Here is a 26981-nt window from a genome sequence, read left to right as displayed (position 1 = left end):
TCTTTGGGGAGAGCTAATGGGATGAGACAGAGGCAGGAATTTTACTTCTTATTTTATACTTCAGAACTCTCTTCTTCCTCCCTCAACCAAAATTCCTAATTTTCAGGGTAATTGATCTCAGCTAAGTACCCAGAGGAAAGCAATTCTAATTAAAGCAATCCAAAGAATTCAAGCTAAAAAGTGCATTGTAAATAACCCCTGCTTCTGGCTCCTCTGTACCCACCCACACAGGGGGTTTGCATTGTAAAACAACATTCATCTTCACCAGGATAAACTGTGTTGAATCACAAAGACCAGGGAAGAATTTCAGGAATGTGAGGCCATATTTCCCCTTTCTGAGTGCTTGTATCACTGTGGCTGTGCCAGGAGCTGAGCAAGGTCCCAATGAGTGGTTCTCAGCCCTGGCTGTGTGGTGCAATTACCTGGGGAGAGATACTGAAGACTTAATACCACACCTGATCAGGTAAATCCAAACCACTGGGGTGGGGCCCGGGTATCATTATTTTTGAACACTTGACTCTCAACCAAGAGTCTAGAGCAGTGGATTCTCAACCTGGCTACACATTGGTAACACTTGGGGAGTAAAAAAATATTGACATCTGCGTTAGTCTGTGGAGGATGCCATATGACATACCACAAACTGGGTAGCATAAAACAAATTTATTTCCTCATAATTCTGGAGGCAGGAAGTCCAAGATCAGGGTGTCAGCAGATTTTGTTTCTCCTGGGGCCTCTCTCTTTGGCTTGGAGATGGCTGTCTTCTCCCTGGGTCTTTGAATGATCTTCCCTTTGTATGTGTCTGTGTCCTAACCTCCTCTTAAAGACACCAGTTACTCTGCATTAGAGTCCACCCTAATGACCTCTCTTTAACCTAATTACCTCATTAAAGACCCCATCTTAAACACAGTCACATTCTGAGGTACTGAGGGATAGGACTGCAACATATGGATTTTGACATATTTCCTAATTCAGCCCCAAACAACGTTCAAGCTCCATTTTAAGCCAATGAAATCAGAACCTCTGAAGGTGGGGTTTGGACGTAAGTATTTTTTCAACATGTAGGATCCTGATGTGCAGCTCTTTGATTCCATGTTTCCCTCTTCTCCCAGTTTGGGATTTGGTCTCTGAGGAGCTCAGTGAGTCTTGGTCTTTTTTTTTTTTATTAAAGATTTTATTTATTTACTTGACAGAGAGAGAGAAAGACAGCCAGCAAGAGAGGGAACACAAGCAGGGGGAGTGGGAGAGGAAGAAGCAGACTTCCTGTGGAGGAGCCTGATGTGGAGCTCGGTCCCAGAACACTGGGATCACGCCCTGAGCCGAAGGCAGACGCTTAACGACTGTGCCACCCAGGTGCCCCTTGGTCTTAATCTTAGAATAACCAGATCAAGTGCCCTAAGGCCAGAGTGCTCAGAATCTACAGGTGTTTCAGATAAGCTAATGATATCATTGAGAGAGACTGGGTAATGTGAAGAGAGTGAGTGAGCCTCTGGTGGTATGGCAGGCACCACTGGCCACACCCCAGCCAGAGTGCCCCTGTCCTTGTCCTACAGGGTCAGAGCCCTGATTTGTTCATCAGCAGACGCCCCTTCTGCCTGCGGACCTGTCTGTGTAAGAATGGGATGCCAGGAGCCAGGCGGCCTAGCCCACTGACAGGACATAGATGGGAAGAGCCTGGGTTCTTGTTGATGCCATCACATCTCGGAGTCAAACCAACTCCTCAAACTACTCCATCTTTTTGTTAGAGGAGGACTTTTGTTAGAGGACTTTTTGTTAGAGGAGATAAGAAAATTTCTTCCTGTTTAAACTGTTGACCTATGATTTTCTGTTTCTTGCAGTGAAATCATCCTAAACTGATATACCTTGTTACTCTAAGGCAGTGGTTTTCAATTACAGTGGCTCTAAATTACACCTACTTGGGTAGCTTAAAAAAACACAACACAACAAAGCAATCCCACTGATTTCTGGGTTCTGCATCCAAAGATCTTGATATAATTGGTCTAGGGTGAAGGGAAGACACTGGGAAACTTTAAAACTGGGCTGGGGTTGAGCGCCATGGCTCTAACGTTAAGGAAATTACTATGAAAAGATTATATAGGAGCTGCTTCAGAGCCCTTGCAAGCCAAAAGCTGAGTGGAAGTAGTAGACATAAAACAGCAGGTGAGCACAGTGCCTCTTGCCGGGGCTGTTGTCAGGGCAAGACCAGCTCATGCGAATACAGCGGGCATCTCACAGGGAGCTGCAAGAGTCACAAGGGGCTCCTTTTCTAGGGCTAGAGGTGGACCTCGCATCTGGATGACAAAGACATCATTTCCTTATGCAAAAGTGATCTCAGTTCCTCATCAATCAGAAAAGGTGCTGTATGCTACACGTGTGTGTGTGTGTGTGTGTGTGTGTGTGTGTGGTGATGGGGAAATGGAAGGGTTTGCACTGTGATTTGGAAATGGGTGGAAGCACAGGCTTTCCAGAAGGAAGAACCAGAAGGGATTGAGGCCCTGAGCATGGTGTGAGCCTGTACCATCCTAATCCCCAGTTAGCTTGGTTTGTGATTGTGTGTGGTGTGTCCTGAGGTTTCCCTACACAGCAGTGAGATGGGCTCTGCTCCCTGACTCTTACACTCTTGAAGGCTGGATGGCAGATATGGGGCGGGGACAGGGACACATGATGGCATCACAAGGACAGGTAAAACCAAGGTCACGGAAACACAGCTCTTGGTGGCGGACCCTGGTCCCTGTGCTGTGGGAGTAGAACTTTCACTGTCGGCTTAAATATGAGCAATTCTTGTGGGTGGGATGTTACCCTGTGGAGCTGCTCTGTGAGGTCCTGGGTACCACTCCTCAGCAGGAGAACCAGTGATAACCCGTTTTCCTTCGCAGACTTGCCTTTAAGGGTTGTGACTAGAAACAGAACTGCACCTTTATTTTCCCTGCTTCAGTAAGGAGCAAACAACGCCTTTAAATACCCCTTCAAGGGTTACCCAGGACTCACCTGTCTAAAAATCCTCACCAAATGGCCTCAGTGCGATAGCTGGCCCTGTCTTTTGGATGTTGATGATTAGGAAGGGGGGATTAAATCATTCAATCATTCAGAAAGCATTGAGCGAGGATCACATAAGTGCTGGAGAGGATGCAAAGCAGAAAAACACTTCATCCCAGCCCTTAAAGACTTTACAACTTGTTAAGGAAAAGGAAACTATACGACATAATGATATTAGAAATAATTAAAGTTGACTTGTGTAATACTACTAATAAAACCCCAAAGTGGAGCTGGAAGAGCTGGAGAAAGACGCTTTGTGAAGAAGGTGGGGCCCAGTGGAGTACAGGATTTGGCTAGGTGGGAGGGGCTTTGTGGCTAGGACCTGTAAAACCTTGAAGGTCTAGGGAGCAATAGGGTCATTCAAACCTTGACTCATGCACTCTGAGTCACACAGCAGGCTTCCATAACTCATGCTGTTGCTATGGGAACTCCCTCCCTCCACCCAGCTACAGCCACTGTGTCCCAAACTAACAGAGGCACAGTACAACCTACACAGAATAATATTACTTCCAGAATACAGACCAAGTCAGTTCTTGTGTTGGCCTTGAAGCCTTCAGTCAATGACCAACCTCACAAAAAATGCTGGTTATATTGAGCAAATAAATGCGTAGTTTCTTAGACAGAATTCCCTGGCGGGCTGGCATTCTGCTGGCATTTGCCCAGAGCACTCCTAAGGCCCTCCTGCTCCATGACCAGCACATTCAGCTTGTCCTCCAAGGCCTCCTTCCTGGTCCCTTGGGGCACTGTGGCTGAGTGATCACATTTGGACATTTCACTGTATCTTCTATTGTTTGCCAACACTCATTCATTCGTTCTCACTCTGAGTAGAGACTGTTTCATGTTCTTTTGTGCCTCTTAGGTAATAAGCATATCGCCAGACTGACAGTGGGTTAAAATTCAATAACACTTTCACTTCCGCCAAGGTTATTAAAGACAAAACTACATCTATTTTTAATATTTCATATTTTAGGGTAGGTAAATGTACACTTGAACAAAATTATAAATGTGCAAGAGGGAAAACCAAATTTCCTCTCCCCTCTGCCCTTCATTCCATTGAATTGCCTCCAAGGCAGACACTCGTAGACTTCTTAAGAATGTTTTGAGAAATATTCATATGGCTATGAATATATATCTCATACTTTTTCACAGAAATGGCGATAAACTACACTCACTGCTCTGCGTGTTGGTTTCATCACTTACTATTATATCTAGAGCATTTCCTATATTGTATAAATAGTTCGGCCTCTTTCTTTTTCAATAGCTGCATACTATTCCATTGTGTGAATGTACACATGATTTATTTAACCACCACTGATGACCATGTAGGACAAACAACAATGAATATGCTTATGAACACATCATCTTGTGCTTGTACCAGTATAACTGTAGGATAATTACCAAAGAGTAGAATTTCTGGATCTTAGGGTGTACGTCTTTCAAATTTTGACAGTTACTGCCAAAGTGCCTTTATAGAGTCCTCCCAGTTCCACACCCTCAACCAATATATGAGATATGTTTCCTGCATCCTCAGAAACCTACCATGATTTTAAATGTTGAGGCAAAAAATACTTACTGAGCCCTTATTCTGTGTGTGGTGCCCTACTTGGTGCTGTGAATGTGTACGAAGCTGGGAGATAAGGAGCAGCCCTGCTTCAGTGGGTAGCTGCCATGGACCTTGCCGCCTGGACAGAACAGCCCCATGAGAGCAGCAACAACATACATAACCCAGGCTTGTAGAGGGCTTGTTGATCTGGGGTTGTTGCATGGCTGCGGTTCTGGGGTTTTTTTGTTTTTTGTTTTAAATTAAACTAAATTTTTTATTTACTTTCCATTTGTTTATTTTAAAAGATTGTATTTATTTATTTGACTGAGAGAGAGAGAGAAAGAGCACAAGCAGGGGGAGCTGTAGGCAGAGGGAGAAGCAGGCTCCCCACTGAGCAAGGAGCCAGATGTGGGACTTGATCCCAGAACCCTGAGATCATGACCTGAGCTGAAGGCAGACGGTTAACCATCTGAGCCACCCAGGTGTTCCCTTTTTTTAGTTTTAAATAATTTTAATTTTCTGTGCAATTTAACATCTAAGATTGGTTAATCCTTGTTTTTGGTTTTGTTTTGTTTTATTTTTTTTAATGGCCAACAGTTTGTGGGAAGGCTTATATCACAGAGACAAAGCAGAGGAGGAGAGGGTTCCCAGGGTGAGGAAGGGACAGTGATAGAATGAGAACAGTGGGAGAATGGGAGAATGGTGGAGAACTTTGGAGTCACCAGGTACTGAGGGTTGAGGAGGAGCAAGGAATGAACAGAGAACAGACCAAGTTTAGGGAAAAGAAAAACAAAGGTAGGGGCGCCTGGGTGGCTTGGTCATTAAGCGTCTGCCTCCCGCTCAGGTCATGATCCCAGGGTCCTGGGATCGAGCCCCACATCGAGGCATCGAGCCCCTCTTTGGACTCCCTGCTCAGCGGGAAGCCTGCTTCTCCCTCTACCACTCTGCCTACTTATGTTCCCTCTCTCACAGTCTCTCTGTCAAATAAATAAATAAAATCTTCAAAAAGGAAAAAGAAAAATAATGAAGGGAAATTTGGGGCTTAAAAGTTCCTAAAAAATTTCACAAGAAAGTAATTTTTTAGAGGAGGTTTGTTGTTCGTTTTATAAACTTTGGCATTTCTTCTTCTCCCAGCCTTTGGCCTTCACACCTTAATGTCTTTATTATTTATTATTATTATTACTATTTATGGTTTTACCATTTTTGCTCAGCAAGTGGTAACTGGTATCGGTGTCTTGGGGACCACTTGCAGTGCTGGGTGGTTTGAGTGCAAGAAGGGTTTGAGACGGCTTCAGGTATTTTTGTTAATGCAAGTCAAAGCCCTGAACTAGTGACCTCTGAAATCTTGAGAGGAGGCTGATTGTTTTTTTGGGTGAATCTGAGGCATCGAGCTCAACTATTACTTAAGCAAACTGGTTTCATTACTTGACTTTGAAGCCACTATAGACATGATATGTACACATAAAGTTGTTTACATTTCTTTTTTTTTTCTTTTAAAGATTTTATTTATTTGGGGGAGAGAGAGAGAGAGAGGGAGAATATAAGCAGGTTGACAGGGAGAGGGAGAGGGAGAAGCAGGCTCCCCACTGAGTGGGGAGTGCAATGCAGGGCTCGATCCCAGGGATCATGACCAAAGCTGAAGTCAGATGCTTAACCCACTGAGCCACCCAGGTGCTCCAAGTTGTTTAGATTTCTAATCCCAAACTTGCTGCTTTCAATAGGAAAGGGTTTATATCTTAAATATGCTTTTGTAAATAAAAAATTACTCATAATCTTATAAATGTTTTACAAAATACATTTATCCCTTAAATGCAGTCCCTTTTCCTATGTAGGGAACATGTGATTTCTTTTCACTCAGAAGTGTTTTATTTGTACAGCTATCATGCACTCACACGTATTGGTTTGCACGTATAGACTGAGTGCCTTGCCAGGCACTAACTAGGCTCAGTGCATTAAATTATGTTACTTTTTCAGCTATTTATTTATGTATCAGTATGGACTCAAGAATCTTTGTTTTATCTTGGGGATTATAATCCAGTATTATCATTATTTATTTTGCTGTTCACATTGTCCCAGCATTAGCAATCAGGAATTCCTTCCAGTTGACCTCTGTGTCCTTTAATATGTCCCCATTCGATTTTTGGAGCACATCCTTACTTTTTGGCAGCAAAAAGTCCTGCAACCAATCTCATCTCCAAGGAACTCTCATTCCTTTTCTTGGAGAATAGTATCTGGGAGCTGGGTGTGCTCAGTATTGCTAGGGTGTTACTGCTTCTAGACCTTCTCAGTCGACAGAACTAGGAAATATATGTATGTACAATGACCCTTGCACATACACACATCTATATTTACTTCTGTAACTATTTGTGTGTGTGTATATATATACGTATATTTAAAACACCATGAGTTCACATTAACACCTCTGATGTTAATCACACATGTTAAGTTCATTGTAGCCTCATTTGTAACGTCTTTCTTCAACAGCGAGAAACCTGGCTGTCATTATCTACAACATATTTCCTTATTTGTTCAACCCTACTATACATCTAAAATAGTTTCAGAACTGCTAACCCTTCCCCTCACGAGGAACAAATTGTACACTATTGTACACATAATACACACTATTCGTATTGTGGAGTCTGTATATAACCCTTTCTTGCCTTCAGCCTGACAGTTTCCACTCATGACATTGCTTTCCCAAGTTACTTAAGTCAGGGGACTATTTGGTTCTACAGATGATATGAATGAACCAGAAAACAGGACAACAGATTCGGGAACCTGGGGTGGGAGGGGGCGGTGTGTGCCTCACTGGGAAGCCGCTGCTGTGCCCCTGTCCTGTGTTGGAGCTGGAGCATTGTGTTCCGTGTTCAGCCCGAGGAGAGGGGGAGAGTTGTATGAGCATTTCTCGTGGCACTGAAGGAGAACTCTTTCTGAATCCCACGGTGCCCATGTGGGCCAGGGGACTTGGGGGCAGCCTGTGCAGACCGTTTCTAGGACAGGCTGCTATAGAGACTCCGTGCCTCGCTCCTCACAGGCAGACTTGACTGGACACTCGTTCCTCTGGGCACTCGTTCCTCTTGGGGCACCAGCAGCCTCCAGACACCCTTGCACCTTCTTTCAGAAGCATGACCTTTGCAGTTCCCTGGATCAGCCTCCTTTGAGCTCCACTTTCTCCTTTAGAATGAACATAAAATAATTTCCTCTTCCTCGATACTGTATCCACATCTTCCTTTCTTGCGTGACATTTTGTAGGAACCTGTTACCATCTTCTCCAAATCTGGTAAGCAGTTTGGAAGAGCCAAGTGAGCTAGACAGGCTATTAGAAAGGCCCAGAACAGAAAGTTTTGGAAGTGGAGTGGGGGCGGGTGGAGTGGGGAGGGGGTTGGCAAGCTTGCAAGGTAGGTGGGTCTTGGTTGGGAAACATGAAGCCTTTCAGACCCCTGAGATGAACCTCTGCAACCTCAGTGTTTCTAGCACTTCTTTTCAAGTCCATTTAGGACAAAATAACAAGAATAGAACTTAAATTTAAACTGGACTTCCTTATCTTGCAGCATTTGGGTTCTGTAGACATGGGAGATGGAAAAGGTCAGCAGGAAACAATTGGTGGAGACATTTTCAACTAGTTGCAGCATATTTTCAATACCTGCTTCTCATTAGCAATGACAAAATCCAGCCACGCCTCGGGCTCAGCGAATTCGCCTTTTCCTTTTCCTGTACTCTGGTTCAGTAAACTCTGAAATTCCTCCTGCCAAATGTACTTTTCCCTCCTCCCTCTATCTCTGCTCTATTCTTCAAAGCATGTTCAAGCACTTACAGGGAAATTCGACCCATATGGGTTGGATCATCTACACTGAACTCATAAAAATTGCTCTTTTCTAAGAGCTAGTCCATTGCCAAGTGTGTCTGAACAACAATAAAATGTTTTTCCCAGAAAAAGCAATAGCTGGAATCCAAAAGTAGTATTTGTACTCTCTCTCCCTCTCCTAAAGTTTCATTCGATTTAACCAGCATTTATGAAATTCCTAATACGTATCAGGTACATATTGGAGGCAGGCACCTAGCGGTACAAAGACAAAGGCTCTCTGACTCCTGTTTTCCAGGAGTTATTAGTCTATAGAGGGAAAGAGAAATATATCTATGATGATTCTATGATTAAGTTCTTAGCATGTTCCTGGCACATGTCACAAAGGAGGCCACTAGGCACAGAGGAACTCAGAGTCACCTGAGACTGAGTGATGTGCTCAAGTTCCCACATCAAGTGAGACTGACCATCCTTTGAAGCCTGGTGGGCCTTCATGTTACTCTACTGCTCACCATCTATAAGGCAATGTGGTGTACCTGAGAACCACCTTGGGCAGGGAAGGAAGAACTTTTCCAGACCTACCCCTGCTTGATTGTGTTTTTCCCCTTCGCCCCACCTTCTTCCTTCTTTTTTTTTTTTATAATGATTTTTTATTATATTATGTTAGTCACCATACAGTACATCCCCAGTTTTCGATGTAAGGCTCGATGATTCATTAGTTGTGTATAACACCCAGTGCACCATGCAATATGTGCCCTCCTTACTACCCATCACCAGTCTATCCCATTCCACCACCCCCTCCCCTCTGTAGCCCTCAGTTTGTTTCTCATAGTCCATAGTCTCTCATGTTTCATTCCCCCTTCTGATTACCCCCCCCATTTCTTTATCCCTTTCTTCCCCTACTGATCATTCTAGTTCTTATGTTCCATAGATGAGAGAAATCATATGATAGTTGTCTTTCTCTGCTTGACTTATTTCACTTAGCATTATCTCCTCCAGTGCCGTCCATGTTGTAGCAAATGTTGAGAACTCGTTCTTTCTGATTGCTGAGTAATATTCCATTGTATATATGGGCCACAACTTCTTAATCCAGTCATCTGTTGCAGGGCATCTCGGCTCCTTCCACGATTTAGCTATTGTGGACATTGCTGCTATGAACATTGGGGTGCATATGGCCCTTCTCTTCACCACGTCTGTATCTTTGGGGTAAACACCCAGTAGTGCAATGGCTGGATCATAGGGTAGCTCAATTTTTCACTTTTTAAGGGACCTCCACACTGTTTTCCAGAGTGGCTGTACCAACTTGCATTCCCACCAACAATGTAGGAGGGATCCCCTTTCTCCACATCCTCTCCAACAATTGTTGTTTCTTGCCTTGTCTATTTTTGCCATTCTAACTGGCGTAAGGTGGTATCTCAGTGTGGTTTTGATTTGAATTTCCTTGATGGCTAAAAATGAATTTATGGGACTTCATCAAGATCAAAAGTTTCTGCACAGCCAAGGAAACAGTCAGAAAAACTAAGAGGCAGCCCACGGAATGGGAGAAGATATTTGCAAATGACACTACAGATAAAGGACTGGTATCCAAGATCTACAAAGAACTTCTCAAACTCAATACACGAGAAACAAATAAACAAATCAAAAAATGGGCAGAAGATATGAACAGACACTTTTCCAATGAAGACATACAAATGGCTAACAGCCACCTTCTTCCTTCTTACACACTCAGCAACCAGAGAATTCTGAACATTGCCCTTGTGATATCCCTTTTCAGCTCAGTCATGGCTTTGTTCTCTGCTTCCCATACGAGGGCCGGCACCTCGCCAGGTCAGGTGGCATCTGGTTCTGCTGGTTTTACAAGTTTGGTCATCAACACCAGAGCAGTCAGCTCTGTCCTGCTGCAAGACAGGTTCTTGACAAATGACAGAGCAAAGACCTTGGGTTTCTCCCAGCACTGCAAAACTCGGGACTAAAAATATGTAGGGATGATGGGAAGTGTTTACAGTAGCTCTGCCAGAAGCCCAGCAAATGTGTTTAAAGAAAACACACGGACTCTCAAGTAACAGAACCAGCCACAGTCAGCTGTTGATGATTGGGGGAAAAATTTCCCTTAAAAGTAGGTTTTTAGTGGATACCACACAACAATAGTGGTTTCAGCCTAAACATAAGGACTTGGTGGAGATTCACCCAGAGACAGTCTAGTGATTAACCACTGCCACTGGGTGAGTGTAAAGTGCAGCTGAGCAGTTCCTGAGGGACCCAGGACCTAGCAGGACTGGCTTCTGGCTCATGCAGGCCAGTTTCCAGGGCTCTGTTTTTTTGAGCTGTCTCCTAGCAGAAATGCCCAGAATGACCTATCTCTTGACTAGGGCTACTTAGCCTCAGGGCCAAGCCAGGTCCAGAGCAGATTTTACACAGCACTTTGCAAGTTCTGCCAACCCTCCATAAATGGGACTTGGAGCTGCCACAGGTGACCTCTTGGGTCACGGCTATGGCTCTTTCCCCTGCTTCTTAGTGGTGGGTGAAGGTGGAGATAGAGACAGGCAAGCAGCCAGAAAGAAAATCTATACAGTAAAACTGAAACCTGTGTGGCTGTCCTGGGTCTACATACCTATTTCCACCTCCAACTTTAAGCATCCTAGAAAGTTTGTGGTCAATTTTCAGTGTTTGCCTGTCAACCCCCAGGCTATCTTTTGCAAGCTTCCTGCCTGAGCACGCTGTTGCTCGTGCTCTGGAGCAGGTGCTGGTCCAATGTGGCAGCAGAAAAAAACAGGCACAAAATGCACACGTTGTACAGTTTCACTACGAACTGTACAGAATAGGCAAACACATAGAGACAGAAAGTAAGTTTGTGGTTGCCTAAGGCAGGAGGGGTGTGTGTGGGGGGGAATATTGTGGGTTATGGCAAAGGGGTGCAGAGTATACTTTTGGGGTAGTAAAAATGTTCTATAATTGATTATAGTGCTGATGGATGCACAATTCTGGGGATAGACTAAAAACCAGTAAACTGTACACATTAAAAGGATAAACTTTGTGGTGTGTGAATTATGTCTCCTTAAAAAGTACATGTGACAGCAGAACTGGAAGAAAAAATAGAAGCCAAGAAGACTCCTGCCTCTCTCCTCATTAGAAAAGTCCTTGTTTTTTTTTTTTTCTTTGTTTTGTTTTGTTGTTGTTGCTGTTGTTTTGTTTTGTTTTTAGCTCAGTTACAGGCTATAGGCCATGTGAGAGAAAAACCTAAAAAATGCAAAATAGTCTCCTCCCTGCATGGCCCTTTGCCATTTCATATTTCCCTAAGTTGGAATTTAGGGTTTCTAGAAAGCTACTAAATAGCTGTTTGAATTATTTCACCTTCAAAATTGCAGAGCAGTGGATCCATATATGTCTCCTTTAAAGTCTTTTACTGTCATTCATTCAACGTATATTTATTGAGGGCCAACTATGTGCCTGCCAGAGACAGTTCTAGCAGTTGGGATACATGAGGTCTTTGTATTCGGACACTCCCAGTTTAGTCAAAGACAGTAGAAAGTCAGTAAACATAAAAATATAAGTAAATCATATGGCATATTAGAAGGCAGTAAGTGCTAAGAAAAAAAGCAGAGCAGGGTAAGGGATATTAAGGGCACAGGTCGGAAGTGGCAAAAATTACAAGCTTAAGATAGGTGGACAGAGCAGACCCCTCTGAGAAGGTGTCATTTGAGCAAAGACCATGGAGGAGGTGCAGGGCCAATCTGTCGGGAAGGTGGGAGAGAGCTGGCAAGGCTGGGACTCTGCACCTAAGGCGGGAGCACACCATGATGGTTGGGGCAGAGTCAGTGAGGGGACAGTAGGAATGGAGGCCAAGGAAGGCAAGGGGATGGCATTTCAACGTATGTTAATCATGCCTTTTTACTCTGTATTTTTCATGCTTTGATATCTTGGGTCCTGCTGACCCTGGAGGGATGCCCTTTTCAGGATCAGCTAAGTCCTAGAGAGAGTAAATATGCAAACCAACCAGTTCCAAGCCCATGCCCCCAACCCCCTCCTCTATCTGGTTCTCACATTCCAGGCCCCCATTCCCCTGCCCTAATCACCCTGGGCCTGGTACCAGAAAACTAGGCACAGCTCCTATGCTCTGGCACCTGCTGCAATTATTCAAACTGGCCAATCAGAAAACTGCTTACTCAGCTTTACCTGTATCTTCCTGTAGAAACCACAATAAAGGCTCTTGCCCACATTTTCTCAACTCCCTCTGCCTCCTGACTGGCTCTGGTGCTTCCCCATGTGGCTCTGCATGCCTCCTTCTTCTAGGGGTTTGTGAATATAAAATCATCTTCCTTCATTGATAGTCATTTCCATGTCTTCATGTCTTACCATACCTGATTAAAACAAATCTTCAGTCCTCTTAAAAGATGAGGTCTTTGGCTTCTGTCCTGAGAGTGATGCTGAGCTACTGTGTAGTTTGAATAGAGGAGGGACATTATTGAAGTTGTTTCTGAAGGACCACTCTGGTTGTTGTGTTGAAAAGAGATTACGAGGCAAGGGTACCTGGGTGGCTTAGTCAGTTAAGCGTCCAACTCTTTTTTTTTTTTTTTAAAGATTTTATTTATTTATTTGACAGAGAGAGAGGCAGCAAGAGAGGGAACACAAGCAGGAGGAGTGGGAGAGGAAGAAGCAGGCTCCCAGCAGAGGAGGGAGCCTGATGCGGGGCTTGATCCCAGGACCTTGGGATCATGACCCAAACCGATGCTTAATGACTGAGCCACCCAGGCGCCCCAAGCGTCCAACTCTTGATTTCGGCTCAGGTCGTGACCTCGGGGTAGTGGGATCGAGCCCTGTGTCAGGATCCATGTTCAGTGAGGAGTCTACTTAAGATTCTCTCTCTCCCTCTCCTTTTGCCCCTCCCCCCTAACTTGTACACGATTGTGTGTGCCCTCTCTCTCTCAAATAAATAAATAAATAAATAAATAAATAAATAAATAAATAAATAAAATATTTGTTCAAAAAAAGAAGAGATTAAGGGGCAAAAAGGGACTCAGACCTGCATTATCCTGGTAAAAGACAGTGGTGATGGGACCAGGGTAGTGACTATGGAGGTGGTGAGAAATGTATTCCAGATATATCATCAGTGCAGAGCCTTTCTGATTAGATGTGAGGTATGGAAGAGAAGAAAAGTCTAAGTGACTCTAAATTTTGCCCTGAGCAAAGGAAGAATGGCCTGACATTGACTGAGATAGAGAAGGCCATGGGTAGAGCTGATCTGAGGATGTTACCTTGGAGATGTTAATTAACTCTCTAAGTGGAGATGTCGGATGAGTTGTTGCATACATAAGCTTGAAGTTAGAAGGAGTAGTAACTTGGGAACCCACAGAGTCCAGACATCCAACATTAAATGTTCAGGGAGAAGTTGGAACAGCACAGGAAGATGAGATGCACCATGAAGGGGAAGAACCCAAGAAGGTATGTTGTCCTGGAAGCCACAAAAAGGTGTGTCAGGAAGAAGGTGTGATCGCCTGTGTCAAATGCAGCTAAAAGGTGAGTGTTGAGAATAGACCATGAAATCTAGTAATGTACAGGTCTATAGTGACCTTGACTAGAGAGCTTGTTTTTGCCAGACCACTGGAGAAGGATTGAAGGAAATGAGAAGACCAAGTGTGGGAAGACTCATTCTCTTGTGCACTGAAAACTTTATAGCAGGTGTGGCTTTGGAGAGATACACTGAGCTAGTAAATATGGGTGAATCATGCTGGGACTGAGTGATGTCAGCAGGAACATGAGTCAGAAAATGAAGTCATGAGTGACAGAATCTGAGCATCTGAGGTCAGAGGTCAGGTTCAGGGGCAAGTGGCATAATGGTCGGTGAGGAGTGAGGACATTGGCCCCACCTCCAGGGCCAGTTAAGAGAAGGAGGGGCAAGCCACCCCATGAGTAGGGGAAGTGGTGTCTTCCATAGTGCAAGGAGGTGCAAATGAAGGTGCTTTTGCTGGTGTTCAACTAAATTCCAGAGGGTGCAGTAGAACATTCAAGTGTTGGACACAATGAATAAGGGGACATTCTTATACATTTTCCTGGAACTTACATTCTGTTAAGTGGAGACAGAAACAAGTAACAGACAGAGGATGAAAAAAATTAGTGACCAGTACAATAAGAATAAACTAAATGGTGAGAGGAGCTAGGCAGCTACTTTATGGGGGGAGGGGAGGTTCTCTGAAGAGACAGCGTTAAGTCTGAGATGAAAAGAAGGAACCAGAAAAGAGTCTTCCAGGCAGGGGCAACAACCATGAAGCAGGCCCTAAAAGGAGGCCAAAGTGGATGTCTTCCAGGGACAGAAAGGAGGTCAGCATGGAATAGTGAGCAAGGGGGAGATTCATATGGAATCATTAAAAACATGTATGTTTGATTTCATGAACCGTGCCTCGATAAAGTTGATTTAACTTTCTAAAGCATCACTCTGGCATGTGAGCAGAGGAGAGATGGGTGTGGGGGGCAAGAGCAGAAATTAGAGGTGTTCCAGAGGCCACTGTGGAAATCCAGGACCAGAGCCATGGACTGGGGGTGGGCGGGTGATGATGGAGACAGAGACAAGGGACACCTGCAGGATAATTTGGGAGTTTGGTAGGCAGCATTTACTGGCAGATTAGATGTGTGGGTAAGGTAAGAGAGGGGCTAATGTGTCCTCCTGGGTTTTTGGTTTGAGCAATTGAGTGAAGGACCTCACATCAAAGAAGTGTGGGGTCCTGAGTCAAGAATTCTATATGTACATAGGGGACATACAGCGGACACCACAGGAAACAATCAACTAGAGAGGTATAAAGAGCCAAGGGTTCAGAGACTTCCAGAGCTGCCTGGAGACAGAGCCTAGGTGAGGATGCCCCTCTCTTCTGTGCATGAAAATAACTCTGGAATCACAGCAAACAGAAGCCAGTTATCCTGTTTTCTCATGTAACTCCTTTCAAACTAGAGAAGTGTATCAGCTCTTCTCTCATTAAACAAAAAACGCCCCACATAGAAATAAGATTTCTTGGCCATACCCACCTTTTTTGGTTGAGTATGCTTTGCATGCTGCTGAATGTTCAGTTGGATGGTACAATGATAAGCTCCTACATCAACACTGATGGCTACTTGATGCAGCAGCTAGGCCAGCTGACATCTCCTAACTAGGCATGAGTGATTTAACATGTCTTTTCTGTGCCAGGTTAAGAAAAGAAAACTAGAGACGGAAGACTTGCAGCGACAATGGAAACCTTTGGCTCTTTCTTTTGCCACAGGACATTGACTCTGCTTTAGCCATTGGAGTTGAGCCAGTAAGTTTACCTGTTTTTGAAAAAGTTTGTGTGTGTGTGACACTCTGATTAACTGAGTTTGAAATAGAATATAAGGGGAGGGGAAAAAAGATGGTGGGGGAGTAGGGGACCTTTTTGCAGGTGGTCCCCTGAATCAAGCTGGATATCTACCAGACCATCCTGAACACCCACGAAATCAGCCTGAGATGTAGGAAGATACATCTGGATCTCTACAAACGAACATCTCCAGCGCTGGGTATGGAAGATAAACGGAAGGGGGAGGGAGCCAATGTTCTGGGGTGCTGGGAAGCAGTAGGCTCCTGCACTGGGGAGCGGGCCAGACTTGCGGACTGGTAGCCCCTGAGAAACCAGACTGAAACTGGGAGCTCATGAGCGCATGCATGACCAGACTGAAACCGGAGCTCCGGAGCACACGGAGCACACACTGAAACACAGAGCTCAGGTGGGTGTGTGGGAACCACGGTCAGCTGGCAGTGTTAGAAGCACAAAGGACAGAGACTGCCGGCCCTGGGAGCGAGGACTGGGAGATCAGCTATGGGGCGCACAACCCAGGATGCTTCGGGTTTTTAGCAGCACCAAGAGAAACAGAGTTAAAGTGGCCAGGAGTGCTCAGTGGAAAGCAGACTGCGATCTTTCTGTTCTGAGACAGAGGCGTGGATACGGCCACTGCAGCTCTGACTCTCAGAAGAGTCATAGAAAACCACCAGGTAAAGCCACCAGAGAACAAAAGCCCAGAAATACTGGTTTGCATTGTGGCCATCCCCACCCCATCTCACAGGGGACGGGGCAACTCTACCCAAACAGGGTTGCCTGAGTATCAGAGTTGTAGGTCCCTCCCCCAGAGGCAGTCTGGAAAAACAAGAAGCCCACATCTCTAAGGTCCCTATAAAACAAGTGCACATTGCTTGGGTCCTGGTCAATAATTTGGGCTCTGTGCATCCCTGTAACCACTCCTCATCAGAATGACAAGGAGGAGGAATCCCCAACAAAGGAAAGAAACAGAGACTGTGGCCTGTGCCACGGAACTAATGGATATGGATATAACCAAATTGTCAGAAATGGAGTTCAGGGAAACAATGGTCAAGATGATGTGTAGGCTTGAAAAAAATATTAATGAAAATATTAACCAGAATATAGAATCCCTAAGGGCAGAAATGTGAGCGAATCTGTCAGGAATTAAAAATGCTATGAATCAAATGCAGTCTAAACTGGATGCTCTGATGGCCAGGGTAGATGAGGCAGAAGAACAAATTAGTGAGTTGGAAGATGGGATGATAGAAAAGAAGGAAAAATGGGAATTGGCTTTAAAAAAATCCAATCTCAAGAATGTAGATTATGGGAGATTACTGACTCAATGAAACGTTCCAATGTCAGAATCATCGGCATCCCCAAGGGGGTAGAGAAAGAGAGAGGTCTAGGAGAGATATTTGAACAAATTGTAGCTGAGAACTTCCCTAATCTGGCAAAGGAAACAAGCATTTGTGTCCAAGAGGCAGAGAGGACCCCTCCCAAGATCAATGAGAACAGACCAACACCACATCACATAATACTACAATTTGCAAATCTTAGATCCACGGATAAAATCTTGAAAGGGGCCAGGGGGAAGAGAATCCTCACCTACAGAGGGAGGAACATCAGAATAATGTCAGACCTGTCTACAGAGACCTGGCAAGCCAGAAAAAGCTGGCAAGACATATTCAGAGCCCTAAGTGAGAAGACCATGCAGCCAAGGATCCTTTATCCAGCAAGGCTGTCATTCAGAATTGATGGAGAGGTACTGACCTTCTAAGACTGGCAGAAACTGAAAGAATATGTGATCACCAAGCCAGCCCTACAAGATATATTAAAGGGGGTTCTATAAAAGTAAAAAGACCCCAAGAGTGATACAGAACAGAAATTTACAATCTATAGAAACAAAGACTTCACAGGCAGCATGACATCATTAAAATCTTATCTCTCAATAATCACTCTCAATAGGAATGGCCTAAATGCTCCCATAAAACGCCACAAGGTTGCAGATTGGATAAAAAGACATGACCCATCCATTTGCTGTCTACAAGAGACTCATCTTGAACCTAAAGATACATCCAGACTGAAAGTGAAGGGATGGAAAACCATTTTTCATGCCAATGGACCTCAAAAGAAAGCTGGGGTAGCAATTGTCATATCAGACAGATTAGATTTTAAACTAAAGATGGTAGCTAGAGATACAGAAGGACACTATATTATTCTTAAAGGATGTATCCAACAAGTGGATATGACAATTATAAATATATATGCCCCCAACAGGGGAGCAGCTAGATACACAAGCCAACTCTTAACCAGAATAAAGAGACATATAGATAATAATATGTTAATAGTAGGGAACCTCAACACTCCTCTCTCAGCAATAGACAGATCACCTAAGCAGAAAATCAAGAAAGAAACAAGAACTTTGAATGACATACTGGACCAGATGGACCCCATAGATATATATAGAACAGTACACCCCAGAACAACAGAATACTCATTCTTTTCGAATGCACACGGAACTTTCTCCAGAATAGACCACATACTGGGTCACAAAACTTGTCTCAACCGATACCAAAAGACTGAGATTATTGCCTGCATATTCTCAGACCACAATGCTTCGAAACTGGAGCTCAATCACAAGGAAAAATTTGGAAGAAATTCAAACACTTGGAAACTAAGAACCATCCTACTTAAGAATGATTGGGTAAACCAGGGAATTAAAGAAGAACTTAATCAATTTATGGAAACCAATGAGAACGAAAACACATCGGTCCAATCAGACAACAAAAAGGTATAAAGGTATTCAAATCGGCAAAGAAGTCAAACTGTCTCTCTTCGCAGATGACATGATACTCTATATGGAAAACCCAAAAGACTCCACCCCCATATTTCTAGAACTCATAGAACAATTCAGCAGTGTGGCAGGATAAAAAAATCAATGCTCAGAAATCAGTTTCATTTCTATACACGAATAATGAGACTGAAGAAAGAGAAATTAGGGAATCGATTCCATTTAAAATAGCACCGAAAATCATACAATATCTTGGAATTAACTTAACCAGAGAGATAAAGGATCTATATTCTAGAAACTACGGAACACTGATGAAAGACATTGAAGAAGACACAGAATGATGGAAAAACATTTCATGCTCGTGGATCAGAAGAATTAACATAGTTAAAATGTCTATGCTACCCAGAGTAATCTACCCTTTCAATGCCATCCCGATCAGAATACCAATGACATTTTTCAAAGAGCTGGAACAAACAGCCCTTAAATTTGTGTGGAACCAGAAAAGACCCCGAATTGCCAAGGAAATGTTGAAAAGGAAAAACAAAGTTGGGGGCATCACGTTGCCGGATTTCAAGCTATACTACAAAGCTGTGATCACAAAGACAGCATGGTACTGGCACAAAAACAGACACATAGACCAATGGAACAGAATAGAGACCCCAGAAATGGACCCTTGGCTCTGTAGGCAACTAATCTTTGACAAATCAGGAAAAAACATCCCAGTGGAAAAAAGACAGTCTCTTCAGTAAATGGTGCTGGGAAAATTGGACAGCTACATGCAAAAGAATGAAACTTGACCACTCTCTCACACCATACACAAAGATAAACTCTAAATGGATGAAAGACCTTGACGTGAGACAGGAATCCATCAAAATCCTAGAGGAGATCATAGGCTGTAATCTCTTTGACATTGGCCACAGCAACTTCTTTCATGACACATCTCCAAAGGCAAGAAAAACGAAAAAATGAGCTTGTGGGACTTCATCAAGATAAAAAGTTTCTGCACAGCAAAGGAAACAGTCATCAGAACCAAGAGGCAACCCACAGAATGGGAGAAGATATTTGCAAATGACACTACAGATAAAAGATTGGTATCCAAGATCTACAAAGAACTTCTTAACCTCAATACATGAGAAACAAATAATCAAATCAAAAAAATGGGCAGAAGATATAAACAGACACTTTTCCAATGAAGACATACAAATGGCTAACAGACACATGAAAAAAAAATGTTCAAATCATTAGCCATCAGGGAAATTCAAATCAAAACCACCTCAGATACCACCTTATGCCAGTTAGAATGGCAAAAATTGACAAGGCAAGAAACAACAAATGTTGGAGAGGATGTGGAGAAAGGGCAACCTTCTTACACTGTTGGTGGGAATGCAAGTTGGTACAGCCACTTTGAAAAACACTGTGGAGGTCCCTTAAAAAGTTAAAAATAGAGCTACCCTATGACCCAGCAATTGCACTACTGGGTATTTACCCCAAAGATACAGATGTAGTGAAGAGAAGGACCATATGCACCCCAATGTTCATAGCAGCATTGTCCACAATAGCTAAATTGTGGAAGGAGCTGAGATGCCCTTCAACAGACAAATGGATAATGAATATGTGGTCCATATATACAATGGAACATTACTCAGCCATCAGAAAGAACAATTATCCAACATTTGCAGCAACATGGACGGGACTGGAGGAGATTATGCTAAGTGAAATAAGTCAAGCAGAGAAAGACAAGTATTATATGGTTTTACTCATTTATGGAACATAAGAAATAGCAGAGAGATCGGTAGGAGAAGGAAGGGAAGACTGAAGGGGGGGTAAACAGAAGGGGGAATGAACCACGAGAGACTATGGACTCTGGGAAACAAACTGAGGGCTTCAGAGGGGAGGGAGGTGGGAGATTGGGATAGACTAGTGATGGGTATTAAGGAGGGCACGTATTGCATGGAGCACAGGGTGTTATATGCAAACAATGAATCATGGAACACTACATCAAAAACTAATGACTATGGTGACTAACATAACATAATAAAAATTTTAAAAAAAGAAATAGAATATAAAATAAGATGAGCTTTTTATTTCTGCTCTGTTGGGAATTTTCTTTCAAGATTCATTTACTGAAAGTTAATTACAAATGGATTTATTTTTATATTTGTGAAACACCTAAATACCGGTAATGTGGCTAAGTCATGTTGGGTTAATGTTGTGGAAATTGATTCCAATGATCTGAATGGGTAGCCCATTGCACTTAAATTAATGAATCATGGTCAGAATATTTCACAAAGTAAATGTACCAATAATACAATGAAATTACTTTGCACTGAGTTTTCAGTAATGCTGTTTCTCTATTTGAATATGTTACAGAAAATGTTGATGAAAAATCCTATTTATAATCTTCGGTTTAGAAGACATAAGCTTGTTAAAAAGTATTATGAATCCATATCATACATGTGTCTGAATTATCCTTTGTAACTTTCCAGTTATGAATAAAGAAATACAAAATAAAAACCATTCCAAATATATTATTTTATATTTATGTGATAAACATCCCTTACATTAAATATAAAGTGACATTTTCATATTTACTTACATAAAATCATTTTCTCTCTGCCTCTGTAAAAGAAATGTAAAATAAATATTTACAGAACATGATTTTGAGCATACGCTATCATACCCCGGTCTTATTCCACAGGCAAGATGTAGCAAGAGCAGTGACAGAAAAAGAAGGTGTTCCAAACTGGTCATCGTGCAGGGAAAGGTACTGAGAAAGGAGAAAGGTAGTGAGTGCTGTTTGGCCCACATAGGATACAAATAGGGAAGTGGCTGGAAAGTCCTTTAGGGCAGATTGAGCCATGCCCAAGCAACTGAAGGACTCTGAGCAGGAAGGTGGTATGATTGGAGCTGGGTATTATACGGTTATTTGAGCATAAATGTAGCCAGGGAATTATAATGCCTTATTTCTAAAGGTATTATAGGCAAGAGATTTTTGTTCTAAAATGCATCTCTATGCCTCATATTGTTTCTATCTCTTGGATGAAATTTTTTACATATAAGTTGTTATATACTGTCTTTGGAAAGCATTATCTTTGCCAGGGTATTTATTTCTATATTTCTCGAGCCCTGTCTTTTGATAGTTTATATTTTTGTTGAGAGACAAAACTAGAATATATGAGAGAACAGTGAAATACAAGATTCATGTCAGATGTGGAATTCTTGAGCATTATCAGGGAGAGGGACATCAATGACATGGTATGGAAAGTCTTGGGAAAACTCTTAAATGAACCCCCAAGAATTGAGAACTAAGGGGATTATGGATAATAACTATTACTCTTAAGGAAGGAGTTGTAGACACTCTTAGTAGTCTGTGAAGGATCCTGTGCCCTTCTTCTGTCCTGTTAGAACTTAGATTTTGCAGGCTCAGTTAAGCGGACCCATTACTCCATGACCATGACTCCAGGAGTGGGTCCTCATTGGTCTAAAAAAACTCATCTTGCTGATTCCACTTCTCCTTGCCAGTATTGGTTCAGGGAGCCCCGCTTAAGCCAATCAGGGCATCTCATTCTTCTGGCAACTACTGTTGGTCTAAAGATGGGCAAGTGACCACAGTTGGCCCAATAAGACTGAGGGGGAGGGCTGTTATTCCACAGTTGGAGGAGAGGCACTCTCAACAAGGTGGCATGCTGTCCGTGTTGCTGTTGATGGCTATGGCCATGAAGGTGGCCTGAGGACAAAGCCAGCATGTCAAGGGCAGAGATAGGGACTTGTGGAGGCACGGAGAGGAAGCCCTAATCATGCCATACTCAGAGCTGCCTCATGTTGGGACTTCTTTGATATGTGAGCGTATCCTTTTCTTATTGTTAAAGCCACTCTAAGTTCAGCTTTTTGTTACTTGCAGTCAAGAACATCCTGAGTGACAGACAGCTGTACCGAAGTTGGTATACCCATTCTAGAAAGATAGGCTGCAGAAGGAATAGGATATATAGGCCCCGTGTTTAAGAAATCTAGCTTGCTTGCTCTTTTGACATATACATCTCCACAGATGGATTAGGAAGAAAACCAAATTAGGTGAAAGGAAGTATTAATTGGATAACAACTGGTACCTAGAGTTGGGTTATAAAAAGATTCAAAACACTCCCAGGGTTTGGCTGTATACTTCAGGCTAAGCCCCTCCATCTCCTGCTTCCCAACTGCTGAATGGGTAACACCAGCTAGGGGATCAGAATCATCAGGATCATTTAATTCCCCTTTAGGCAGAGGCCTCATGGGATTAAAAGACCCATGGAGTCATCTGACTCTGGGTGTCCTGAAGTTTTGGTCTCACCTCAGTCAAAGCCTCACCTTCAAAGAAGATGGCCCTAATTTGTTAGGCCCTAGAGTATGATCGCTACAAAGGATTGGAAAACTTAATGGAGGAAGCCAAATTTGAGGTGGCTATTCAGTCCTTTTATTATTTGCCTATCCTATTATTATTTTTAAATAGAACTGCTAATTTTAAAAGTGAAATATTTAATAGTTTTTATTTCAAAAAATATCAGGTTGCTCTTAGTGTTTTTCATTTTTGTTTTTGTTTGTTTTTCTCCTATGGATCAATGGTGGTTGACACAAAAGTCTTCATCCCCTATATAGTAATAAAATATATGTCAATAATTAGTGGATAGGGGGCGCCTGGGTAGCGCAGTCGTTAAAGCGTCTGCCTTCGGCTCAGGGCGTGATCCTGGCGTTCCGGGATCGAGTCCCACATCAGGCTCCTCCGCTATGAGCCTGCTTCTTCCTCTCCCACTCCCCCTGCTTGTGTTCCCTCTCTCGCTGGCTGTCTCTCTGTCACATAAATAAATAAAATCTTAAAAAAAAAATAATTAGTGGATAGGAAACTTGAAGAAAGCAAACAGATCTTCCTTTGCTTAGAAACTCTTTGATGGCTCCCCATTGCCAGCAGTCTGGGTCCCTAAAGTCATCTAGATGTGACCTTGCTTTCTTCTTCATATGCACCATATGTCAGCTGACCTGTATTTTTCAATTCTCTGAATATATGCCCACACTCTCTTAGCTTCCTGCCTCTGTCTAGAATTATCTTCCCTTCCTACCACGTGTTCAGCCCACTCCTTTCTGTCCCTTCAGGACCTAGCTCAGGCATCACTTCCTCCCTGGAATTTTCTCTGACTCCCCAACTCCAAGTTGGGATAAAGCACCGCTCATCTGGCCTCAAATGGATCTTGCCCTTTGAGTTCTATCATAGCAATGTTTGTCTTTGGGTAAATTAGACTTTTTGCCTGTTCGAGCACATCCTGTCTGACTCCTGTTGTCTTACATCAGAAAAGATCTGGAGAAGCTGGAAGACGGGATGAAAGTGGAGCCTAATCCTTCTCACAGGCTGGGAGTAGGACTTTTTTGTGCAGACAGTGTGAAAGCTACACAGGTCATTGGCAAGAAGTGCCCAAGATATTGGAAATTGGTGTCTTGCCCTACCCAGGTCTGATAAGCCAGAAAAGTCCATTTGACTTCATAGACTCACAAACTGCTGGGGAGGTTGGTGCAGGCTGTCAACTCAGGCATTGGTTCTCAAAATAGGCAAAGACATTGTTCTGCCTTTGCTGCTCACTTTTTCCAGAAGAAAATGGGTGGGATGTAGCAGGATTGAGGATTAACAGATTGAGGCCAGAGAAAATTTTCTGACAGGGTATCATCTAGGAAATTCATTCCTGACTAAAGATTGTTCTGGTTAGGAAATAGATAATTAGTTACACTTAGCAAGTCACAAGGGGGAGCATGATAGCAAGATCCCAGGACACAGAAACAGATAAATGTCAGCTCGAGATAGATGGAGACTCCTGCCTCTGTTCTTGGTACACCTGGCCTACTGCTGGTGAGTGGTGAGGCCCAGGAAAGGAAAGAGAGAATTATTCCCCCATCTGGAGACAGAATAACTCTCTTGATTGTCCTTCAGTACATATAGTGAGCCAGCTCTTTCAAGATATTCTAAATTATATTTTAGGCACCAGAGTCAAAAGATATCAAAGCACTGTACAGAGTGGATCCATGTTGCAAAAGATTAGTGTGAAGAAAAAAAAAAAAGATTAGCACATAGTGTAATATGTACTTGCTCAAAGGAGCTGTTTGAAGAAACAGCTCTCCTTTTCTCCAACTTCTGACTATTCTTTCTTTTGTCTGTCCCCTCATTGTCCTGTCTCCTCTTCTTCCCACTTTGCCTGCTCTTGGCCGCTGTGTTTACCCCTCCTCCTTAATCTACACTTCTAAAATGCTTGCTGCCAAGAAACATATATTTCTCAGTGGGTGTTCTGATCATAAGTCAAAAAAAATTATTAGTTTCCTTCAAGAAGTGTTTTCCAGGCTTGAATCTTTTAACACCTCAGACAGAGATCAAGTAATTATCAGGACTATTTCTAAGAAGCACAAAGGAATGCAAAGGTTCTAATTGTCAACTACATATTTTGGAGAGCTCATCTGGTACTAAAAAACAAACCTGTAGGATGAGAGAGAAGGGCCACTCATTTCAGGAGTGACACAGTTGGAGCTACTTGCTATAATAACCCTCAAGTTAGTGTTAATCACACTTCTTGCTAGTGAGAAAGCACTGTGCCAAATAATATTGAGGTAACACCTTATTCAGATTGCTAAGATTCCTTCAACATGTTCATGAAGAAAGGAATAGGAAGGACTGTTACCATTATTTTATGAATGAAGAATTGTAATGCAAGCTCTGGGGTCTTCCTGGACTCTGCCTGGGTCAGTGACAGAGACAGGGACAGTGCATAGACTGTCACTAGCCCGGCCTAGCCACCCTTCCTCTCTGAGTGTTTCCCCTCCTTCCTTTTAAGGAGTAGTGTGAAGACTTGTTTATTATGGTAGTGGAAACCTTTAAAACCTTTGCATGAAGTTGCTATTGAAAAAAGTTAAAATATAGTTAGAGGTCCTATTTTTATATCCTCAGTAGATTTGCTTTAATTTCATCAAGAATTTCACTGAATCCAGTTGGCCCTATTTGTGCCTGTGGATTCTCTCTGCATTCAGTAACACTAAAGCTAATCAAAGTAATTTCTTTACCCCAAATCATGGTACTGATTATTGTTGCATAATTCATCACAACAAAAAATTACTGGGGTGCCTGGGCGGCACAGTTGGTTAGGCATCTGACTCTTTTTTTTTTTTTTAAAGATTTTATTTATTTATTTATTTGACAGAGAGAGAGACAGCCAGCGAGAGAGGGAACACAAGCAGGGGGAGTGGGAGAGGAAGAAGCAGGCTCCCAGCAGAGGACTCTGGGATCATGCCCTAAGCCAAAGGCAGATGCTTAACGACTGAGCCACCCAGACGCCCCAGGCATCTGACTCTTGGTGTCAGCTCAGGTTGTGATCTCAGGGCTGTGAGATGGAGGCCCACGTGGTGAAACTGAGCCCTGTGTCCAGCTCCCCGCTCAGCGGGAAGTCGGCTTCTCCTTCTGCCCCTCCCCCCTACTCGAGCGTGCTTTTTCTCTCTCTCTCTCAAGTAAATAAATTTTTTAAAAAAAAACTTCTCTCCCTCTCCCTCTACCCCTACCACCCCCTCTAAAATAAATAAATAAATCTTTAAGAAATAATTACTTGTAAGGTTCTAAGAAATAACACAATTTTTCATATATTTTTTAAATTAAGGGATAATTGACATATAACATTATATTAGTTTCACGTGTACAATGATTCAATATTTGTATATCTTGCAAAATGGTCACCACAAATCTAGTTAATATCAATCATACATAGTTACAAAAAATTTTTGTGTGTGTTGAGGACATTTAAGATCTACTTTCTTAGCAACTATTGTACAGCATGGTAACTATAGTTAATAATACTGCATTGCATATTTGAAAGTTGCTGAGAGTAGATCTCATGGCTTATAAAGGAAGTGTCCTTAAAATAATTACTTATCATTTATTCCTTTGTTTTGATGGCTTTATTTTAATGAAGGTAGTCTATGTTCATTGCAAACATTTCAGAAAATACATAAAGGGAAAAGAAGATCAACTATTACCCCACCACTTGGATAATATTTGTCTTTTGGATACATCAGAACTTCTGCCTGTTCAAGCACGTTCTGTCCAACTCCTGTCATCTTATATCAGGAAAGACCTGGAGAAACTGGAAGACTGGAGGTGAAAGTAGAGCCTTAACCTTCTCTAGTGACAGGGTGGGGTTGTGAGTGGGGCTTTCCTGTGCAGACACTGCGAAAGTTACATAGGTCATTGTTATAATTGGACTGTACAGTTTTTCAGGCTTTTTCTCTGCACGTATACACAAACTTTAAAAAGAAATCCAGAGATAGGATCACATTCCATATACTTTTGTGTAACTTGCTTTTTAAAATTTAACAATATATTATGAACTTCTTCTATTCCTGTCAATATATACAGTTCAGCACAGCCATTTGTAATGCCTACATGGTATTTCACCAAATGAATCAACCATGAAGTGTTTCATTAACCCTTGCTAATGTGCAGGGAGGTGATTCCCATTTACT

The sequence above is a fragment of the Ursus americanus genome, chromosome 7 (assembly GCF_024610735.1).
Source record: "Ursus americanus isolate L20-20 chromosome 7, mUrsAme1.1.p, whole genome shotgun sequence".
In the NCBI taxonomy this organism is placed as follows: Eukaryota; Metazoa; Chordata; class Mammalia; order Carnivora; family Ursidae; genus Ursus; species Ursus americanus.
This window is presented reverse-complemented; position numbering follows the sequence as displayed.